The sequence below is a fragment of the Engystomops pustulosus genome, chromosome 4 (assembly GCF_040894005.1).
Source record: "Engystomops pustulosus chromosome 4, aEngPut4.maternal, whole genome shotgun sequence".
NCBI lineage: Eukaryota > Metazoa > Chordata > Amphibia > Anura > Leptodactylidae > Engystomops > Engystomops pustulosus.
Window position 1 is genome coordinate 10,130,321 of NC_092414.1, and position 10,086 is coordinate 10,140,406.

General features: G+C 49.0%; 1 long non-coding RNA gene across 1 annotated transcript; it reads right to left on the reverse strand.

Moving 5' to 3' along the window:
• Positions 1–916: 916 nt before the first annotated feature.
• On the reverse strand, positions 917–9,706 carry LOC140128844 (uncharacterized). Its single transcript, XR_011855154.1, has 2 exons — positions 9,648–9,706; positions 917–1,037 (listed from the first exon to the last, which is right to left on the reverse strand). It is a non-coding gene; the product is annotated as an uncharacterized lncRNA (long non-coding RNA).
• Positions 9,707–10,086: the final 380 nt, after the last annotated feature.

The following is a 10,086-nucleotide window of genomic DNA, read 5'->3' on the forward strand; positions in this document are numbered from 1 at the left end:
TACAGGAGCAGAGGAGAGGCAGAATACAGGAGCAGAGGAGAGGTAGAGTACAGGAGCAGAGGAGAGGTAGAGTACAGGAGCAGAGGAGAGGCAGAGTACAGGAGCAGAGGAGAGGCAGAGTACAGGAGCAGAGGAGAGGCAGAATACAGGAGTAGAGGAGAGGCAGAATACAGGAGCAGAGCTGAGAGGCAGAATACAGGAGGAGAGGAGAGACAGAATACATGAGGAGAGGAGAGGCATAATACAGGAGCAGAGGAGAGGAGAGGCATAATACAGGAGCAGAGGAGAGGCAGAATACAGGAGCAGAGGAGAGGCAGAGTACAGGAGCAGAGGAGAGGCAGAGTACAGAAGCAGAGGAGAGGCAGAGTACAGGAGCAGAGGAGAGCCAGAGTACACCGTTGTTCCCCAATGACATCACAGGGAATGACGCTCCAAGGGAAAAAAAGGGGGAGAGCACCCACAAGCCGGCACTTATCTAAGGAATCAAATAGCAATGAGCAGCATTTAAAATGTTAACTCCAGTGATCGGTCCGAGCGCTGATCATGGGTGTTACCAGCAGGTGTTCAGAATCAGGAACCCAAACTTATTCCACAGATCCTAACGAACGGGAACCTGAATAGATTCACTCATCACTAATTCAGACCATCTGAGACATTACCCAGAATTCTTAATCTACCATAGAGGATTGTCTGCTAATAACATGGATAATAATTATTATTATCAGGATTGTTTCCAGCTGTAATTGTTTTATTTAGTAAATATTCACAATCCCCCCCCCCCATTGTTTGCAAATCCAGGGGCTTAAGAAGAACTGCAGGGAATTGTGTGCTGTGATGTATAAGAGGAAAGAGGGAAGCGGATTATAAAAAGTATCATGTGTGATACTGAACACATGATAAAGACACAGACCAGGAGTAGAGGATAATGTTCTTTATTATATTTATGGCATAACAAGTAATAATTATGCTTTTTCATGTAGGGATCATTACATCACTCAACGATCATCAGCTCATCGTCTCATTTCTTTCCTATTTGCCTGTATAAGAAGATAATGGATGGTAAATGGAACATATAGGAAGTCATGCTACATTATTACTATATAGTAATAACACTAATTCATGTGAATCTGGCAGAAGAGAGGCCAAGGGATCGACAAAAAAACAGAAGCAGAGGAGAGGCAGAGTACAGGAGCGGAGGTTGGAAAAAAGACAGGAGCAGAGGAGAGTCAGAGTACAGGAGCAGAGGAGGGAAAGAATAAAGGAGCAGAGGAGAGGCAGATTACAGGAGCATAGGAGAGGCAGAGTACAGGAGCAGAGGAGAGGCAGAGTACAGGAGCAGAGGAGAGGCAGGAGACAGGAGGAGACATAGATCTCAGACAGAATGGGATGTGTGATACTGAACACATGATAAGGAGACAGACCAGGAGTAGAGGATAATGTTCTCTAATATATCTATGGCATAACAAGTAATAATTTTGCTTTTTCATATAGGTGACATTACATTGTGTTATTTTATGTAATTAAGATACAACTCACCTTGTTTATCAAACATTCTCTTCTTCAAGCCATTTTCCTCTTCTTCCTCCCTTTTTCCTGTATAAGAAGATGATGGATGGTAAATGGGACATATAGGCAGCCATGCTACATTATACTACATTGTAATAGAACTCATTCCTATAAATCTGGCAGAAAGGAAATCAAAGGATTGACAAAGTAAATGAGCAGAGGAGAGGCAGAGTAAAGGAGCAGAGGAGAGTCAGAGTACAGGAGCAGAGGAGAGTCAGAGTACAGGAGCAGAGGAAAGGCGGAGTACAGGAGCAGAGGAGAGTCAGAATACAGGAGCAGAGGAGCGGCAGAGTACAGGAGCAGAGGAGAGGCGGAGTACAAGAGCAGAGGAGAGGCCGAGTACAGGAGCAGAGGAGAGGAAGAGGACTGGAGCAGAGGAGAGGCAGAATACAGGAGCAGAGGAAAGGCAGAGTACAGGAGCAGAGGAGAGGCAGAATACAGGAGCAGAGGAGAGTCAGAGTACAGGAGCAGAGGAGGGAAAGAATAAAGGAGCAGAGGAGAGGCAGATTACAGGAGCAGAGGAGAGGCAGAGTACAGGAGCAGAGGAGAGGCAGAGTACAGGAGCAGAGGAGAAGCAGAGAAAATGAGCAGAGGAGAGGCAGAGTACAGGAGCAGAGGAGAGGCGGAGTACAGGAGCAGAGGAAAGGCAGAATAAAAGAGCAGAGGAGAGGCAGAATACAGTAGCAGATAAAAGGCAGAGTACAGGAGTAGAGGAGAGGCAGAGTACAGGAGTAGAGGAGAGGCACAGTACAGGAGCAGAGGAGAGGCACATACAGGAGCAGAGGAGAGGTTGAACAGAGGAGCAGAGGAGAAGCAGAATACAAGAGCAGAGGAGAGGCAGAGTACAGGAGCAGAGAGGGTGCAGAATACAGGAGCAGCGGAGAGGCAGAATACAGGAGCAGAGGAGAGGAAAAGTACAGGAGAGAAGACAGGGCAGAGTACAGGAGCAGGTGAGACAGAGTACAGGAGAAGAGTAGAGGAAGAGTACAGGAGCAGAGGAGAGGCAAAATACTGGAGCAGAGGAGAGGCAGAATACAGGAGCAGAGGAGAGGCAGAATACAGTAGCAGATGAAAGGCAGAATACAGGAGCAGAGGAGAAGCAGAGTACAGGAGCAGAGGCGAAGCAGAGTACAGGAGCAGAGGAGAGGCAGAGTACAAGAGGAGAGGCAGAATACAGGAGCGGAGGTGAGGCAGAGTGCAGGAGCAGAGCAGAGGCAGAATACAGGAGCAGAGGAGAGGCAGCGTACAGGAGCAGAGGAGAGTCAGAGGACAGGAGCAGAGGAGAGTCAGAGTAAAGGAGCAGAGGAGGGAAAGAATAAAGGAGCAGAGGAGAGTCAGAGTACAGGAGCAGAGGAAAGGCAGAGTACAGGAGCAGAGGAGAGGCAGAATACAGGAGCAGAGGAGAGTCAGAGTACCCGAGCAGAGGAGAGTCAGAGTACAGGAGCAGAGGAGGGAAAAAATAAAGGAGCAGAGGAGAGGCAGATTACAGGAGTAGAGGAGAGGCAGAGTACAGGAGCAGAGGAGAGGCAGAATACAGGAGCAGAGGAGAGGCAGCGTACAGGAGCAGAGGAGAGGCAGAATACAGGAGCAGAGGAGAGGCAGCGTACAGGAGCAGAGGAGAGGCAGAGTACAGGAGCAGAGGAGAGGCAGAGTACAGGAGCAGAGGAGAGGCAGAATACAGGAGCAGAGGAGAGGCAGCGTACAGGAGCAGAGGAGAGTCAGAGGACAGGAGCAGAGGAGAGTCAGAGTACAGGAGCAGAGGAAAGGCAGAGTACAGGAGCAGAGGAGAGGCAGAATACAGGAGCAGAGGAGAGTCAGAGTACAGGAGCAGAGGAGGGAAAGAATAAAGGAGCAGAGGAGAGGCAGATTACAGGAGCAGAGGAGAGGCAGAGTACAGGAGCATAGGAGAGGCAGAGTACAGGAGCAGAGGAGAGGCAGAGTACAGGAGCAGAGGAGAGGCAGAGTACAGGAGCAGAGGAGAGGCAGGAGACAGGAGGAGACATAGATCTTAGACAGAATGGGATGTGTGATACCGAACACATGATAAGGAGACAGTCCAGGAGTAGAGGATAATGTTCTCTAATATATCTATGGCATAACAAGTAATAATTTTGCTTTTTCATATAGGTGATATTATATTGTGTTATTTTATGTAATTAAGATACAACTCACCTTGTTTATCAAACATTCTCTTCTCCAAGTCATTTTCCTCTTCTTCCTCCCTTTTTCCTGTATAAGAAGATGATGGATGGTAAATGGGACAGATAGGCAGCCATGCTACATTATATTATATTGTAATAGAAATCATTCCTATAAATCTGGCAGAAAGGAAATCAAAGGATTGACAAAGTAAATGAGCAGAGAAGAGGCAGAGTAAAGGAGCAGAGGAGAGGAAAAGTACAGGAGAGAAGACAGGGCAGAGTACAGGAGCAGGTAAGACAGAGTACAGAAGAAGAGGAGAGGCAGAGTGCAAGAGCAGAGGAGAGGCAGTCTACAGGAGAAGAGTAGAGGAAGAGTACAGGAGCAGAGGAGAGGCAAAATACTGGAGCAGAGGAGAGGCAGAATACAGGAGCAGAGGAGAGGCAGAATACAGTAGCAGATGAAAGGCAGAATACAGGAGCAGAGGAGAAGCAGAGTACAGGAGCAGAGGCGAAGCAGAGTACAGGAGCAGAGGAGAGGCAGAGTACAAGAGGAGAGGAGAGGCAGAATACAGGAGCGGAGGTGAGGCAGAATACAGGAGCAGAGGAGATTCAGAGTACAGGAGCAGAGGAGAGTCAGAGGACAGGAGCAGAGGAGAGTCAGAGTAAAGGAGCAGAGGAGGGAAAGAATAAAGGAGCAGAGGAGAGTCAGAGTACAGGGGCAGAGGAAAGGCAGAGTACAGCAGCAGAGGAGAGTCAGAGTACAGGAGCAGAGGAGGGAAAGAATAAAGGAGCAGAGGAGAGGCAGATTACAGGAGCAGAGGAGAGGCAGAGTACAGGAGCATAGGAGAGGCAGAGTACAGGAGAAGAGGAAAGGCAGAATAAAAGAGCAGAGGAGAGGCAGAATACAGTAGCAGATAAAAGGCAGCGTACAGGAGCAGAGGAGAGTCAGAGGACAGGAGCAGAGGAGAGTCAGAGTAAAGGAGCAGAGGAGGGAAAGAATAAAGGAGCAGAGGAGAGTCAGAGTACAGGAGCAGAGGAAAGGCAGAGTACAGGAGCAGAGGAGAGGCAGAATACAGGAGCAGAGGAGATTCAGAGTACAGGAGCAGAGGAGAGTCAGAGTACAGGAGCAGAGGAGGGAAAAAAAAAAGGAGCAGAGGAGAGGCAGATTACAGGAGTAGAGGAGAGGCAGAGTACAGGAGCATAGGAGAGGCAGAGTACAGGAGCAGAGGAGAGGCAGAGTACAGGAGCAGAGGAGAGGCAGAGTACAGGAGCAGAGGAGAGGCAGAATACAGGAGCAGAGGAGAGGCAGCGTACAGGAGCAGAGGAGAGTCAGAGTACAGGAGCAGAGGAGTGAAAGAATAAAGGAGCAGAGGAGAGGCAGATTACAGGAGCAGAGGAGAGGCAGAGTACAGGAGCATAGGAGAGGCAGAGTACAGGAGCAGAGGAGAGGCAGAGTACAGGAGCAGAGGAGAGGCAGAGTACAGGAGCAGAGGAGAGGCAGGGGACAGGAGGAGACATAGATCTCAGACAGAATGGGATGTGTGATACTGAACACATGATAAGGAGACAGACCAGGAGGAGAGGATAATGTTCTCTAATATATCTATGGCATAACAAGTAATAATTTTGCTTTTTCATATAGGTGACATTACATTGTGTTATTTTATGTAATTAAGATACAACTTACCTTGTTTATCAAACATTCTCTTCTTCAAGCCATTTTCCTCTTCTTCCTCCCTTTTTCCTGTATAAGAAGATGATGGATGGTAAATGGGACAGATAGGCAGCCATGCTACATTATACTATATTGTAATAGAACTCATTCCTATAAATCTAGCAGAAAGGAAATCAAAGGATTGACAAAGTAAATGAGCAGAGGAGAGGCAGAGTAAAGGAGCAGAGGAGAGTCAGAGTACAGGAGCAGAGGAGAGTCAGAGTACAGGAGCAGAGGAGAGTCAGAGGACAGGAGCAGAGAAGAGGCATAGTAAAGGAGCAGAGGAGAGTCAGAGTACAGGAGCAGAGGAGAGTCAGAGTACAGGAGCAGAGGAGCGGCAGAGTACAGGAGCAGAGGAGAGGCGGAGTACAGGAGCAGAGGAGTGGCGGAGTACAGGAGCAGAGGAGGGAAAGAATAAAGGAGCAGAGGGGAGGCAGATTACAGGAGCAGAGGAGAGGCAGAGTACAGGAGCATAGGAGAGGCAGAGTACAGGAGCATAGTAGAAGCAGAGAAAAGGAGCAGAGGAGAGGCAGAGTACAGGAGCAGAGGAGAGGCGGAGTACAGGAGCAGAGGAAAGGCAGAATAAAAGAGCAGAGGAGAGGCAGAATACAGTAGCAGATAAAAGGCAGAGTACAGGAGTAGAGGAGAGGCAGAGTACAGGAGTAGAGGAGAGGCACAGTACAGGAGCAGAGGAGAGGCACATACAGGAGCAGAGGAGAGGTTGAACAGAGGAGCAGAGGAGAAGCAGAATACAAGAGCAGAGGAGAGGCAGAGTACAGGAGCAGAGGAGGTGCAGAATACAGGAGCAGCGGAGAGGCAGAATACAGGAACAGAGGAGAGGAAAAGTACAGGAGAGAAGACATGGCAGAGTACAGGAGCAGGTGAGACAGAGTACAGGAGAAGAGGAGAGGCAGAGTGCAAGAGCAGAGGAGAGGCAGTCTACAGGAGAAGAGTAGAGGAAGAGTACAGGAGCAGAGGAGAGGCAAAATACTGGAGCAGAGGAGAGGCAGAGTACAGAAGCAGAGGAGAGGCAGAGTAATGGAGCAGAGGAGAGGCAGAGTACAGGAGCAGAGGAGAGGCAGAGTACAGGAGCAGAGGAGAGGCAAAATACTGGAGCAGAAGAGAGGCAGAATACAGGAGCAAAGGAGAGGCAGAATACAGTAGCAGATGAAAGGCAGAATACAGGAGCAGAGCAGAAGCAGAGTACAGGAGCAGAGGTGAAGCAGAGTACAGGAGCAGAGGAGAGGCAGAGTACAAGAGGAGAGGCAGAATACAGGAGCGGAGGTGAGGCAGAGTACAGGAGCAGAGCAGAGGCAGAATACAGGAGCAGAGGAGAGGCAGCGTACAGGAGCAGAGGAGAGTCAGAGGACAGGAGCAGAGGAGAGTCAGAGTAAAGGAGCAGAGGAGGAAAAAAATAAAGGAGCAGAGGAGAGTCAGAGTACAGGGGCAGAGGAAAGGCAGACTACAGGAGCAGAGGAGAGGCAGAATACAGGAGCAGAGGAGAGTCAGAGTACAGGAGCAGAGGAGAGTCAGAGTACAGGAGCAGAGGAGGGAAAGAATAAAGGAGCAGAGGAGAGGCAGATTACAGGAGCAGAGGAGAGGCAGAGTACAGGAGCATAGGAGAAGCAAAGAAAAGGAGCATAGGAAAGACAGAATAAAAGAGCAGAGGAGAGGCAGAATACAGTAGCAGATAAAAGTCAGAGTACAGGAGTAGAGGAGAGTCAGAGTACAGGAGTAGAGGAGAGGCACAGTACAGGAGCAGAGGAGAGGCACATACAGGAGCAGAGGAGAGGTTGAACAGAGGAGCAGAGGAGAAGCAGAATACAAGAGCAGAGGAGAGGCAGAGTACAGGAGCAGAGGAGGTGCAGAATACAGGAGCAGCGGAGAGGCAGAATACAGGAGCAGAGGAGAGGAAAAGTACAGGAGAGAAGACAGGGCAGAGTACAGGAGCAGGTGAGACAGAGTACAGGAGAAGAGGAGAGGCAGAGTGCAAGAGCAGAGGAGAGGCAGTCTACAGGAGAAGAGTAGAGGAAGAGTACAGGAGCAGAGGAGAGGCAGAGTACAGGAGCAGAGGAGAGGAATAATACAGTAGCAGATGAAAGGCAGAATACAGGAGCAGAGGAGAAGCAGAGTACAGGAGCAGAGGCGAAGCAGAGTACAGGAGCAGAGGAGAGGCAGAGTACAAGAGGAGAGGCAGAATACAGGAGCAGAGGTGAGGCAGAGTACAGGAGCAGAGCAGAGGCAGAATACAGGAGCAGAGGAGAGGCAGCGTACAGGAGCAGAGGAGAGTCAGAGGACAGGAGCAGAGGAGAGTCAGAGTAAAGGAGCAGAGGAGGGAAAGAATAAAGGAGCAGAGGAGAGTCAGAGTACAGGAGCAGAGGAAAGGCAGAGTACAGGAGCAGAGGAGAGGCAGAATACAGGAGCAGAGGAGGAAAAAAATTAAGGAGCAGAGGAGAGGCAGATTACAGGAGTAGAGGAGAGGATGAGTACATGAGCATAGGAGAGGCAGAGTACAGGAGCAGAGCAGAGGCAGAATACAGGAGCAGAGGAGAGGCAGAGTACAGGAGCAGAGGAGAGGCAGAATACAGGAGCAAAGGAGAGGCAGCGTACAGGAGCAGAGGAGAGTCAGAGGACAGGAGCAGAGGAGAGTCAGAGTACAGGAGCAGAGGAAGGGCAGAGTACAGGAGCAGAGGAGAGGCAGAATACAGGAGCAGAGGAGAGTCAGAGTACAGGAGCAGAGGAGAGTCAGAGTACAGGAGCAGAGGAGGGAAAGAATAAAGGAGCAGAGGAGAGGCAGATTACAGGAGCAGAGGAGAGGCAGAGTACAGGAGCATAGGAGAGGCAGAGTACAGGAGCAGAGGAGAGGCAGAGTACAGGAGCAGAGGAGAGGCAGAGTACAGGAGCAGAGGAGAGGCAGGAGACAGGAGGAGACATAGATCTCAGACAGAATGGGATGTGTGATACTGAACACATGATAAGGAGACAGACCAGGAGTAGAGGATAATGTTCTCTAATATATCTATGGCATAACAAGTTATAATTTTGCTTTTTCATATAGGTGATATTATATTGTGTTATTTTATGTAATTAAGATACAACTCACCTTGTTTATCAAACATTCTCTTCTCCAAGTCATTTTCCTCTTCTTCCTCTCTTTTTCCTGTATAAGAAGATGATGGATGGTAAATGGGACAGATAGGCAGCCATGCTACATTATACTATATTGTAATAGAACTCATTCCTATAAATCTGGCAGAAAGGAAATCAAAGGATTGACAAAGTAAATGAGCAGCGGAGAGGCAGAATACAGGAGCAGAGGAAAGGAAAAGTACAGGAGAGAAGACAGGGCAGAGTACAGGAGCAGGTGAGACAGAGTACAGGAGAAGAGAAGAGGCAGAGTGCAAGAGCAGAGGAGAGGCAAAATACTGGAGCAGAGGAGAGGCAGAATACAGGAGCAGAGGAGAGGCAGAATACAGTAGCAGATGAAAGGCAGAATACAGGAGCAGAGGAGAAGCAGAGTACAGGAGCAGAGGCGAAGCAGAGTACAGGAGCAGAGGAGAGGCAGAGTACAAGAGGAGAGGCAGAATACAGGAGCGGAGGTGAGGCAGAGTACAGGAGCAGAGCAGAGGCAGAATACAGGAGCAGAGGAGAGGCAGCGTACAGGAGCAAAGGAGAGTCAGAGGACAGGAGCAGAGGAGAGTCAGAGTAAAGGAGCAGAGGAGGGAAAGAATAAAGGAGCAGAGGAGAGTCAGAGTACAGGAGCAGAGGAAAGGCAGAGTACAGGAGCAGAGGAGAGGCAGAATACAGGAGCAGAGGAGAGTCAGAGTACAGGAGCAGAGGAGAGTAAGAGTACAGGAGCAGAGGAGGGAAAAAATAAAGGAGCAGAGGAGAGGCAGATTACAGGAGTAGAGGAGAGGCAGAGTACAGGAGCATAGGAGAGGCAGAGTACAGGATCAGAGGAGAGGCAGAGTACAGGAGCAGAGGAGAGGCAGAGTACAGGAGCAGAGGAGAGGCAGAGTACAGGAGCAGAGGAGAGGCAGGAGACAGGAGGAGACATAGATCTCAGACAGAATGGGATGTGTGATACTGAACACATGATAAGGAGACAGACCAGGAGTAGAGGATAATGTTATCTACTATGTCTATGGCATAACAAGTAATAATTTTGCTTTTTCATATAGGTGACATTACATTGTGTTATTTTATGTAATTAAGATACAACTCACCTTGTTTATCAAACATTCTCTTCTTCAAGTCATTTTCCTCTTCTTCCTCCCTTTTTCCTGTATAAGAAGATGATGGATGGTAAATGGGACAGATAGGCAGCCATGCTACATTATACTATATTGTAATAGAACTCATTCCTATAAATCTGGCAGAAAGGAAATCAAAGGACTGACAAAGTAAATGAGCAGAGGAGAGGCAGAGTAAAGGAGCAGAGGAGAGTCAGAGTACAGGAGCAGAGGAGAGTCAGAGTACAGGAGCAGAGGAGAGTCAGAATACAGGAGCAGAGGAGAGTCAGAATACAGGAGCAGAGGAGAGGCAGAATACAGAAGCAGAGGAGCGGCAGAGTACAGGAGCAGAGGAGAGGCAGAGTACAGGAGCATAAGAGAGGCAGAGTACAGGAGCATAGGAGAAGCAGAGAAAAGGAGCAGAGGAGAGGCA